General features: G+C 46.0%; 1 pseudogene; it reads left to right on the top strand.

Moving 5' to 3' along the window:
* The window catches only part of LOC147725152 (1-aminocyclopropane-1-carboxylate synthase-like protein 1), a 198,209-nt pseudogene that overhangs the window by 156,863 nt on the left and 28,017 nt on the right, over window positions 1-13,329 (top strand).

The following is a 13,329-nucleotide window of genomic DNA, read 5'->3' as shown; positions in this document are numbered from 1 at the left end:
CCAGGAAAGCCTCCGTGGAGCGAAGGTTTCTATTTGGGTGGTAAGGAATGACTAGATTGTCGTTGATTGCTGGGCCTGTCTTCCAGAAGGCCCGATGGGCAATACATAGTGCCTTAAATGCCACTCTCTGCCTTACTGGTAACCAATGTAGACTTTTTAGTCCGGGTCTGGCTGACTGGGTGCGTGGGATCTGTAGCAGGGTACGGGCTGCACAGTTCTGTACCACCTGCAACTTCCGAAGAGTCATCTCAGGGGCCCCCACATATAGGGCGTTGTTCGAATCTAGCCGGGACTGGATCAGGCCTTGTACTGCCACCTGTTTGGCTTCCAATGGTAGAAGCGGGAGAACCTTCCTCAGTGTTCTGAGTAAGCCAAAACATGTGGCGGACAACTTGGTGGCCTGGGTGGAGAAAGAGAGACTTTTGTCCAGCCATACTCCTAGGCTCTTTACACTTTCCTTAGGGGTGGGAGGGGTACCCAGACAGGGGGGCCATAAGGAGGTGAAAGGCACTGGTGAGGCTGGTCCCAGGAGCATGAGCTCAGTTTTATCTCCGTTTAGTTTGAGGGAGGAGGTAGTCATCCACTCCTTGACGTCCTCTAAACATTTCAGCAGGCCTTCCGGAGTTTGCCTGTTGCTCTCTTGTGCCAGCGAAACCACTAGCTGGGTATCGTCGGCATACGATATGATTTTGATACTGTGCGGTTCGACGACCCCAGCCAGCGGTTTCATGTATACGTTGAACAACGCAGGGCTCAGGGAGGAGCCCTGCAGCACTCCACAACTTAGTGGTTTACTGGATGTTGTCATGGCTCTTTCTTACCTGTCTCAGAAGTGATGCCGTGTGATGTATGTCCGCCTCCTTTGGCCTTTTGCTGTGTTAGGCACTTGTGCCTGTTGGTGTTTGGGGGGTATTGCTGTGCACGTAAGTTGTCCTCTCCGTCCACCTCTATGGGTATCCCCCTTCTTGTGGAGATGTTGTGCAGCATAGCACAGACCGCTATGATCTGGCAGCAGGTCACTGGGTCGTACTGCAAGGCACCTCCTGTCTTGTGTAGTATTCGGAAGCGACTCTTGAGGGTGCCGAAGGTTTGCTCCACCACATTCCTTGTGCTGATGTGTGCTGTGTTGTAGCGCTGATCTTCAGGTGTTGCTGGGTTGAGGTAGGGAGTGAGTAGATACTCACGCAAGGCGTAGGTGCTGTCACCTGCAGGGTGGGGGGAAAATGGTCAGCAGCATGAATGCGATTATACATGTGAGGATGGAGTAAATGATGAGGCATCAATATGTACCTAGTAGGTGTCCCTCTCCGAATTCACCGTTGATCAGACGCCTGTGGATGCCACTGTGACGGAAAATGTATGCGTTGTGTGTGATTCCTGGGAATTGGGATATGAGGTCCGTTATGATGTGCTTGGCATTGCACACGACCTGCACATTGATTGAATTATATGACGGTTGTGGAAGATGTATTCGTTGGCTGAGGGAGGACAGATGGGGACATGCAAGCAGTCAACACATCCTATCACATGGGGAAATTGTGCCACCTGGTAGAACTCCCATTTGGTGCGCCTCAACTGCTGGGGGGTTGTGGGGAAGGTGATGTAGCGATGTATTAATGTCAGCATGGCATCTAGGAATTTGTGATAGAAGCATGATAGTGTGCTTTGCGACACGCCTCTGGCTTCTGCTATTACCCCCTGGAAGCTTCCAGACGCCAGCAGGTGCAGGCTGCATAGTACCTGGACATGGGCTGGGGTGGCGTTGGTCCTATGGGTCTGGTTCTGCAGTAGTGGTTCCAGATCTGCAATGATGCGCATGATCATGGCCCGGTTCAGTCTGTACTTGTCGTAGACCTGTTCCTCTGTCTGGCCCAGCAATGTGATGCGCACCTTGAAGACCCTGTCCTGTATCATCCTCCTGCACTGTGCATGAGCGTTGATTCTCCTCCTCCTAGCAAGCACGTAGGGGGCAGCCATTTTGGTAGACATACAGGGTTTCCAGGGGCATATTTAAAGCGTTACTGATTGGTCAAAGGTACTTTATTCGGTTACAATCGATAACCATAAAAGCATACAGAATACAAAATTCATTACATTAAAATATACACAAGATTGCGCAAAATATATTACATTAAAAGAGATTTTTACAATTAAAAACAGGAACAAAAGTACATTAACCGGTTATAAACGGGAGAAGTGGGGCAAATAGAGTGCATCATGGCTATAGCGTTCTGTCCTTAGTTAATGATGTTAAACAGAGTTCAACGTATATGGGGTACGGGGGTAGAAGTGATACAATTCTCGTGTTTTTATTTGCCCATCTCCTCTTTGTGGCTCCCAACTACGCAAATATGGAACGACCTGCCTATCCTTAAAATTGACAATTACCAAATTACCTACCATGTTCTTAGGCCGAGACCCTATCCACCCCACCCTTCTCACACTCAAAATTCTGCCATTGATACTAGTTGGGAGTGGTCTGTTTTTCGTCAGCCAATACTGAACTTTGTTTTTTTAAGGCCCTGATGGCCTTCAGTTTTCCCAACAGTGAGCTCCGGCACTCCCGATAGGACGCACACATAGGGTCCTGCCTCTGGTGGTAAATGTATGCAGTTGTTGGTTTTTACTAGACCCTCGGGAAGCTTACCTGGTTGGTTCGGCCGTGCTCTAGAGATAGAGCTGTTGGCTGTAATGCATTTATTAAAAGGCTCCTTACTTTTAGGTGCTCGGGATTCAGGGTCCGATGGTTGACCCAGGGGGGTTTTATGATAGACAACGGTGTCATAGGTATTTAAAGCAGCTATGCTCTGAGATTGGTTGTTTGTCAGGTTGTTTACCTCTAGTTCTGCAAGCTTTACCCCTATTCTCTCTATCCTGTCGATTATCGGGACAAGCAGGTTTTTAAGCAGTTCTTCTAGGCTAGCTAGCAGGGTGGCTGGAAGGAGGGATACAGGTTTTTCCAGTAATTGATTGAGGCTCTCAGGGGTGGTGGCAACTGTAACCATAAGTGGATTTAAGGTGGTTTTTGGGTGTTTCGAGGGTCTCCCGTTGCAAGCTACACTTTTGCGTTTAATACCCTGAGCAAGAACCTGTGGACATTCTATCGATTGGGCGGTGGGAATTTCTACTAAAGCAACATCCGGGTTTACCAGGGAACGGTTAATAACTTGCTGCGGTTTTCTGGGCTTAGGACGTCCAGAACCCACAGGGCATGAATAGGGACCAGTCTGTTCATCTTCCTGCGATATAATGTTATACTTAGTGTTACAAATCCCATTAAGCTCTTTCAACAATACAGTGTTCGGCGAATCAAGTGGAGTTGAGGGGGATCCTTCACAGCATGTGACATCTTTGGGAAGGCTGTGTTCGATAGTAGCAATGGCCGATGTCACCCTGGTTAGATACAGGTCCAGTGTCCCTTTCAAGGATCCACCCTGGGCAGGAGTTTGATTGTAGAGAACTTTAGTCATCATGGGGCAGGTAAATTCACACACCCATGCAAGTGAACAGACAGTTTATTAGACTACTTCCTTATTGTGTCCGGGGATAGGCTTGGTAGGCTCTGGGCAATACACTGTAAAGATCCTACCTTGGTTCTTTGGTAATCCAAGAATCGTGCCCCGTCAGTCATCCAGTAGCTACCCACTCGAGACCTGGGGAGGTGTACCAATGATTGCCAGCGCAGACAGGCCCAGTTGTCTCTCTCGTGCCCCCTGCCGTGCCGAGTCGCGCTTCTCCGGCGCGGGCCCAAATCTCCGCGTCAGTCCAGTCCCCTCACCAGCCTATGCTCTCAGTGCCAGTGCGACCTCCAATACCCGCTCGTGAGCGAGTGGCCAGACATGTTGCCTTGAAAGTGCCTAAGGGGGTGAAGATGGTCGTGCCCAATCGCTGGCGGACCTACTCTCCCATTACTTTTGCCCCATGGTGCAGTGTTCCTGTCTGTGTCTGTGTGTCCTCCAGGCCTACCTGTGGTTGTACAGTAGCAGGCAGAGCTCCGAGGGCGCCCCCTCACGCGGCAGCAAGATCCCAGCAGGCCTCCACTTTCAACCACCCGTCTCGTCTCAGGAGGCCTCACAACTCCGCTGCAGCCGCTCCTGGTGCCACTAAGCTGCTCTCATGCCCTCACGCACCAGCAATGCCACGGGGCTCCCCGATCTGCCCCAGGTCCCGCTCCTCACCGGCCAGCAATCAAGTCTGACGCTGCTGCCCTCCGTTGCACTCAGGCCTGTCGCATTGCCCTCAGAGCCCCACAGGTCGCATATGTCGGGGGACATCGCTACTGATTGTCAGCACCTGTGGAAATGTTTTTTTTTCCTTCCAATAACTTTACCTCCAGTTTGAGATTCCCCTTATTTTGCTCATGCAAAATAGCGATTTTGGGCATTTTCGGTATTTGCAAATTTTGATGCATTTCGTTGCGATTCTTTATTAGTGATTCGGTATTTCCGGAGTCTGATTTCGTTTTCGTTATAAACGATTGGCTTATTTGCGATTCGGTTATTTACCGAGGGGATTATTTCTCGATTCTTTATTTTTTACGGATGTGGGGTTGATGCATTGCATTTTCTGGTTCTGCGTTCGGTATCGGCCTGTTTTACCGATTCGCTATTTTACCGGGAGGTATTTTGCTTGATGCATCTGCCAGTTTGAGACTTGTCAGGTGGAGGAACTGATTTAGACTGTAGAGGCCTGAAATGAGGTAGAGTCCTCCTCCTCCTCCTCCTGTTTTCCTTACAAGTAGTGAAAATAGGCATTCCTGCCTGCATTCTGGTAACTGTACCAACTCCAATGTTCCTAAAAAGAATATCCTTTCATTTTCTTGCAGATGTTGATGGTATGACCACTAGCACAGAGGTGTACTGATTAAAGGCCGGCTACTGAAAAAGTAACAAATAGCTGGTCTTCACCACTTTTTTCTCTGGGGTTATTTATATAGGAGAGAAAACTTTCCTTCTGTTAAGGCTAGAGGAGTGGTTTTTTTGTACTGCTGGAGAAGCCAACGTTTAGTCCCGAAACTGACCGCACTCAAGTGTTGTTGTAGCCCAAATGTAGCCAACCAAACCAGAATGTCAGCTTCCTTAAGTTCCATCACTCAGGCAGATATGTGGAACGGCGTAGGCAACATTTAGACTAAAACATATTATTGCCTTGTCGATAACAGTTTTTTGAGCCCCCTTACAACACCCATGTATCCGATCGAAGGATAGGAGCCAATTAGAGAGTAGGCACAACTCAGGCGAGAAGTTTTATTTGAGACATGGAACCATGCATTGGGCTGAGCCTTCACTAAGGATTAGTCAAACACGTTAGCCAGGTTCCCACCCTTGTTAGTCTGAGGTTATTTTGAGGAAGATGAACATATCCTAACAACATTCATGTTTTCCCCAGAGACAGGTGACACAAGTTTTAGAGTGGTGCCATCTTTGTTTCAATAAATGCAAATAAGAAAGTCATTGCCTCCAAACTTTATCAATCACGAATGAGCCAAAGCTTTTTCTTTCTTACAAGCCACAAAGGCTGTGCGGAGGAGCAGCCTTAAAATTATGTTTAAAAGAGAACCAGCCCAAACTGGTTCAGAGACCTCAGACAGTGTTTCCTCATCCCCTGGGTGGCAAATGTCAACCCACTTTGTTCCAGTCTCGAGTTCTCCTTGAATAAGGGATGCTTGACAGTCTACTTGTAAAGTTGCTGTGTAATGAGTATGGTTTCTGCCTGACAGCCAGCCTTGAAGAGTGATGAGACATCACCTGAAGTCACCACTTTCTGATGGGGGAGCTAAGGCTCAGCCTGAAATGCTTAAAATTCTATCTGTCTTCTGAAAGAAGGAAGGAATCTATCTGTATTTTTAGGAGGACAGACTGCCCACCATAATGAACTCTGAGGACTGAAGGAAGTGTGGCATTGGACACTGCTTTGAAAAGGTATCCACTGTCTCTTTGCACTGTCCATGAGGCGAGCTGTATCACGTTTCTGTGAGAATGGGCCATCTTGCAGTCAACAATGGGTTTGAACACTCGGTGCACCACCGCTAAATGGCAAATGGCTATCACAACCAAGCAGAAGTTTAAGTTGCAGCTACCCAAAGATATCACAGTCTAGAGGCAACTACCTCTACTAAGCAGCTGCTTTCAGCCGACCAAGAGGGCCTCCACTGATGAGTCAAGTGTTGCCATGAGGATCAACTCCCAATTTTCTTACAACATGATACACAAAAGGTTGCTGCTGCCACCCCACCTTGAAGAGTTCTCATTACGAACATGGGAGGGTGGGACCACTTATGTGTCATGCCATCGCGTGTTGAGAGAAACCTTAGTCCATTGGTTCAAGGGATGATCTTCCTCACCCTCAAGTGTCTGTTGTTAACGCTAAAGGGGGGATACATTGTTGAGCTAAGCTTCATACTTGAAATGTAAGAATATTTGAGCTAACTACATCAATCCAGCTCAAACACATAGAAGGATGGGGATAGTAATACCGGAACAGAGAAAGGGAAGGGGTTGTAGCATCTTACTGATAGAAAGCAGTATTCTGCAATCCTGCATGTTATATCCTCTGACTTGGACAGTGATTAGTTGAGCTGCGAGAACAGTGTCTGACTCTCACTCACATCTTATGGGCTGCCTTCAAGTCTTACAGTCTTACTTTACAAAACTGCCTCATTTTTTCCCTTCTCTTTCTTTCCTCTGGTTCATCTTTAACTTTATAGGGTTTTCACTATATGTGACGTATTTTTTTTAAATAATCCTAATTGTTTCTTTTTTACTTATACTTTAAGAAATACGTGAATTATGTTTAAACAACTTTTCCATGTCGCTTGGACCACTGACGATTCTAAGATTTGTGAGAGCTTGTCTTATCTCTCAAATGATGGGTCTTGTTGGACTTGGCCCTTTTTGCAGAGTCATCCCTGAACTTTTTGCCTTCCTCCAATATTTTTTTTGGTCCTGTTGTTGGCTATTTTATGACTCTGGGTGCTTTACCACTGCTGATCAGTGCTAAAGTGCATATGCTCTCCCTATTGTAAATTGATGTATTAATTGGTATTTCCATGATTGACTGTTTGGTTTACTTGTTAAACCCTAGTACAGTGCACTGAGTGTGCCCAGGGTGTGTAAATCCAAATGCTGCTAGTGGGCTTGCAGCACTGGTTGTGCCAACCACAGAGGGGGCCTTGTAAAATGTGTCTAAGGTCTGCCATTGCAGAGCCTGCTTGCAGTCTAGTTCTGTCATGCTGACTGGGCAAGTGCACCCACTTGCCAGTCCCTAAAACCTTCCCTTTTCTTCATATTAGTCACTCCTATGGTAGGCCCAAGGGCAGGGTGCATTGTAAGTATAAGGTAGGACAAGTCCTGATGTGTGTGGCATGTCCTAATAGTGAATTACAGCCATTTTTGTTTTTCACTATTGCAAGGCTACCTGTTCTCCATAGGCCAGAATTGGCTGTTAGAATTATTACATTTTATAATCCTAACTGACTCAGAGAACATTGTAGAAATTCGAGTTTAGTATGCCTGGACTCAGAATGATAAAATACATCTTTTAGTAAAGTGGGTTTTAACATTCAGTGTTTGCAAATACCACTTTTATAAAGTAGGTATTTGCTTGCCTAACCTTTCAAGCCAGACACTGCTAGGTTGTGTATTCCTTGTCTGGAGTTTGTGAGTGACAGGGCTGGGGGATTCCAAGAGACAGGCTGAGTCAGCCCAGTGCTGAATAGAGAGATCTAGATGGGTGGGAGGAGTTGCACCTGAACCTTGAATAGGGCTGCGCCTGCCTTCCACAATGCTAGCTCCACCACCTGAGGAGCGGCTGATGTCTCTGCCATGCACACTGAAAGAAAAGAAGGAATCCTGTCAACAAAGTGCTCCAGGGCTGTACTTGACTTCCATAATGCTGGCTCCACCTCCTGTGGGGTGTCTGATGTTTCTGCTCTGCAAAAGAAAAGGAGAAGTCTGGTAAACAGAGTGCTTCAGAACTGGTTTGGACTGGGCACAGGCCCCTCTCCCCTCAGAGAACAAAGGATTTTGGGGAATAACTATTGGGACCCTGATCCCAAGAAATTAGATCATCTTTGGACTACAAGAATAAACCTTGCTGAGGAGAGGAACCTGAAGAAAGTGAGGAGAGACTATTCCCAAGCTGAAGTGCTGCTTGGGGGTTTGGCCAATAGTGGTTGCCTGACTCCCTAAGAAGGAGAAAGAACTGTGTTTACTTTGCTTTCAACTTGTGAAGGATCTCCAAGGGCTTGGAATAGAGCTTGCCCCCTGATTGAAGTTTCAGGACCAGTAGACTTCACCAGCCTTTGTGGATTGCTGCTGGAAACGCTGTTTCAGTGGCAACAGAGGCAGGGAGCTGTGACCGACTCTCACGACAGGTCCGGTGTCCTGTAGGCACCGCATCGAACAACATCCGCCTTGAACAACGCAAGCTCTGAGCTCACCTACTCCGTCTCGACGCCATCACGAGCCGTTGTCTGCATCTTGACTGGTGGACACCGCGACGTGCAACGCCTCGCTACGCTGACTCGTACTGGTCTGACCGACGCGGTCACTGCTGCTCACTTCGAGTCCTGTGAACGCACCGGAGATGGGCACCACCTCACATGCTGCACGAGGCCCCGCCCGACTTGCACCGCTGTCCGGACAGATCGACGCCAGCTCCCGAACTCCGGCTCTGTCACCGCACCGCAAGCTGGAAGCACCGCAACGAAGCACCGTCTCGCTCTGCATCGTACACCTTGGATCCACCGACTCTGTCAATAGGTCGCTGCCGGTACCGCATCGAGGACAAAGCGTCCTGCAACGCTTTCTTTTCTGCACCGTGAGGAACACCAGAACCGGCTCGCACGTCCGTGCCGGCCGCATCAAGTAAAAGGTGCTGTGACTGAGTCTGTCGACATTTGAGTGGACCCGGACCGACGTGGTCCGCTGGATTTGTTAGACTCTTTGATTTCAGCCTTTTTAACCAGAACTCTTGATCTTGAACAGTATTGTGGATTATTTTTGTTGTTGATTGGTCTTGTGGTAACTCTATATAAAAGAATACTTATTTTTTATATAAAACCTTATGTGGTGTCCATTGTAGTGTTGTCACTGGGTTACTGTATGTGTTCACAAATGCTTTACACACTGCCTCTGAGATAAGCCTGTCTGATCGTGCCAAGCTACCAAGGGGGTGAGCAGGGATTATTTTAGGAGTGTACTCCCTTACCCTGACTAGAGGAGAGGGTCCCTATTTGTCACAAGTACCTACCTGTGCCAACTAGAGACCCCCAATTCTAACAGGTCTAATGGTTATTCATACGTTTTCCAATAAAACATATCTGAATATAAAAAAACCATTAACTGCTTAAATGAAGGTTCTGCAACCAAAATACATAAACATGCGGGGATCAGTTGGTTGTATGCAGTAATCTAAGTATTTTTTTATGATGCTTTGCTTGTATGTTAATGATCTGTTTGCCACAATATGGGTTCTGCTTTATTATTTTGATTTAGTCTCTTCAGTCTCTTGAATTACCTTACAATTTCGGCATTGGAAAAACTTCAATGAATCAGTATACTACATGTTTGTCATTTTTTACATTTATCTAGATTGGATCGATCAGGTATTCTTGCGAACAAATCATGCCCGGTTGAGGGCAGCCAAATTGTACGTGACAGAGGAGTTGGAGGCTCTTGGTGTCCCTTTTTTAAACCGCAGTGTGGGTCTCTATCTGTGGATCGATTTCCGTAGGGTGAGTGAGACCCAAGCACTGGCTCGCCAGGTTTTACCCCTGGAGTTTAAATCTTGCCATTGCGGGGGTGGAAATGTTCCAAGCATTATCTTGGAACAGGTGATGCCTACCTTGACACTGCCCTGTTATTACTGACTTCTGTGAGTTAGCAGTGAGTTGAGAAAGATGATCGAGTCTGAAGTGTGATTTCAAACTGTACATGGGTAGAGAATGTGGCCTAAGAGCTAGGGCGGTCGACTTCGGAGCTGGAGAACCGGGTACGAGTCTCATCAGAGACATGAACTTTCTGTTATTCTTGGCAAATCACTTAATCTCCCTGTGCCCAGCAAAAATGAATGTGTCCATCTGTAACATAACTGGTGCTCATGTAAAGTGCTCTGATACCGTAGGGTATAGTTTGTGCTATATAAAACTCCACAAAAAAAAGAAAGAAAAGATGGTTCATCACTGTTGGACTTGGCCCTTCTTGTAGGGTTAACACAAACTTTACTTCTTTCTCCTATTTTTTCCTGACCTGTTGTTGTTGGCTATAGGACACTAGACATTTTACAACTGCCAATCCGTGCTAAAGTGCACATGCTCTCTATGTAAATTGTGCTTTACTACTTAGCCCCTAGTAAAGTGCCCTTGAGAGTGCCAGGGCCTGTAAATCAAATGCTACTAGTGGGCCTGCAGCACTGATTGTGCGCCCCCGCATGAGTAGCCCTGAAAATGTATCTTACACATGCCACTGCAGTATCTCTGTGCAAGTTTGTTAACTGTAATATCGACCTGGCAAGTGCACTCACTTGCCAGGCCCTAACCTTCCCTTTTCTTACATGAAAGGCACCCCTATGGTAGGCCTAAGGTAACCCTATGGGCAGGGTGCAATGTATGTGAAAGGTAGGACATGTATTGGTGTGTATGACATGTCCTGATAGAGAAATACTGCCAATTTTGTTTTTCACTATTGAAACGCTATCTTGTCCCATAGGATCGAATGGGGAAATGCTTTGTAACATCTTACAAGTATAACTTCCCATTGGGATAAGATTCAGAAAAAAAGTTTAGGCTCTCTGAACTCAGAATTTAATAACACATCTCTTCGTAAAGATGTTTTTTAATTGTGTGTTTGAAAATACTGCTTTCTCACCATAGGTGCGCCAGGTTTGCCCAGACGTGGGTCCCGGGCTCACGGGTGATGTGTTCCTGGCACTTCCTGGATGACTCAGAGCTAAACTGGTTTGGACTGGGCTTAGAGACCTTTGAATAGAACAAAGACATGTTGGGTTATAAGTTTTAGACCTAAAACTCCTGAACCTTAGACTATTTCTGGAATCAAGAGGAACCTTTGCCAAGGATTAGAACTGGAGAAGAATATTGCCCCTTTGCTGTGTGCTGTCTGGGGTTGGCCTGCAGTAGATGTTTCTGCGAAACAAAGGACAGGGACTTTGTTGTGTGCTGTGTCCCCATGCTTGAGGAAGATCTCCAATGGCTTGAGTGGAGCTTGCCTCCAGTTCTGAAGTCTCAGGGACATAAATATTTCACCCCCAGCTCCCCTGAAATTCCTTGCTGAAAGTTCTAATTTTCTCTAAAATTAATAAAATAATTAAATAAGACCTACAACATGCTTCTAAACCCGATATCTTTAGACCAAATACCTCAAAAATAGAAAACAGCAAAAGAAACAATATTTTAGTGACATCCCTAAACAACAAAACTCATGCAGAATAATGTTAGTCTTTCTTGCTGATACTTTGAATAACAAAGTTACATTTTATTGTCCCCTTCAAGAAGAAATAACAATTAGTCTTTCACTCTCCTTTTCCTTTCTTTGAATGGCATTTAGTTTATAGTTGGAAGGTGTTTACACTGGTGAGGGCTGTTTCCCTTTTGGTGGGATTTTATGAGTTATTATAGGTTTAAACAAAAAACAGGATACTCTAATTATTTGTCATAGGCTAGAACACCCTCCACTATCATTAGACCTTTTCTCACTAGATATTCAGGAGGATTCAGAGAGGAGCAATTAGTGTCCCTGATTTGTATTCTGACCTTCCCTTTATCCAGCTGAACTAATGGCACACCAATGCCATTTGTTGTTATCAGTGGTCCTCCAGCCTCTGTCAGCCATTCATGCTCTCATAAAATACTTTGTATTTTCCAGCTGAGCTATAGAAAAGCAGGATGTAAGCATACGGTTTAGTAACTTAGCCTTACTTGGTTTGATAAGCTCTCAGCTAATAAGTGACTGGCCATAGGCTCTGTCTTTGAAGCCTTTCCGAATCTTTTACCTCAAGTCAATTGAGAAGTCCTGTAGAGGCCTGCTGTTTGTCTCCTAAATAAAGCTTTAGTAACAAATAAATAATAATCTGAAAATACATGTTTTGACCTACTGCTAGGCATTCGTGCTCTGACATTTTGGCCTCAATGAATTGTTGACAGCATTGACGTAGTCATGAAAAGCTATTTCTGTACTGCAGATACACAAAGTAAACAAATAAAAATGTATGACTAGAAGGGTGTTAGACTTGATAGTCTTCAGGTACCATTTTTCCTTTGTGCTTTTTCCTCCTGGGTTTTGCTGATTCTTTTGTAGTGGCCTTAGGGCTCTGGACACTTTCCCACTGTAAATGCAGTAAGAAAGTGCGCGCACCCTTCCTACACATGGTAGGAAGTAGTGCTTACATGAAGTTTTGAAATACGTGTCAATCCTGACACTGCAGGTCTGTGGGTTCGCTCTTGCACCTAAACATATGTCCAGCCTGCGATTACCAACCTGGGTGTGCGCCATAGCACTTATGCTCAGACTGGCTTTGCTAAATTACTAGCCAGTCCTGAGATGACCTTTCACTACCACTAAAACCCCCCTAAGTTTAGTCCTGAAGGGTGACGTAAGTGTTAGGTGAAAGGCAGGGCAGGTACACAGATGTGTACCCTGCCCAGGTAGTGAAGAATATCCATGTGTGATTTACCTGCCTATAAGGCTTGCTTTCGACCAAAGGTTACCACATGGGAATAGTGGAAATTACTTCAGGCTGCAATAACGGATGGCAGAGAAGCAGTGGATTCACAATGACAAACCCTCTCCTGTGGTATAGGTGGTTTTGCCATTACTAGCTTAGAAATGCCACTTTTAGAAAATGGACATTTCACTGCTCTAAAACTCTTTGGGTGCCTTTTATTTGGACTACATCCCACAATGGAGGCTGGGGAGCACATCTGTGCATTTCCCAGCAACCGCTATAAACACTGGGCATGCAATTGGAACAACAGATCCCTGACAGTTGAGGGCTTAGGTGGATAGAACGGAGGAAGAGGTTCTGACACTTGGCCTCTGGAGCCATATCATTGCCCCACTAAAGATTAGGATCTGAATTCCGTGGCCTCATGGCAGACAAGAGTGTAATTTATAGGAGACATGTGTGGTTTAAAGGGAAATCCTTTGAACTACTCCCGACTTGAAAGGCACACCCCAGTATATCTACTGCTGACTTACTTCAGCAGGGTAGAGTTACACTTGTTGGGAAGTGGTACCAGAGAACCTGGCACTACATGGTGCACACTGCCAGAGGACTCTGTTGTGCATAAGGAGGATTACCACCAATGGGTTT

The sequence above is a fragment of the Lissotriton vulgaris genome, chromosome 4_1 (genome assembly GCF_964263255.1).
Source record: "Lissotriton vulgaris chromosome 4_1, aLisVul1.2, whole genome shotgun sequence".
Taxonomy (NCBI): Eukaryota; Metazoa; Chordata; class Amphibia; order Caudata; family Salamandridae; genus Lissotriton; species Lissotriton vulgaris.
This window is presented reverse-complemented; position numbering and strand designations above follow the sequence as displayed.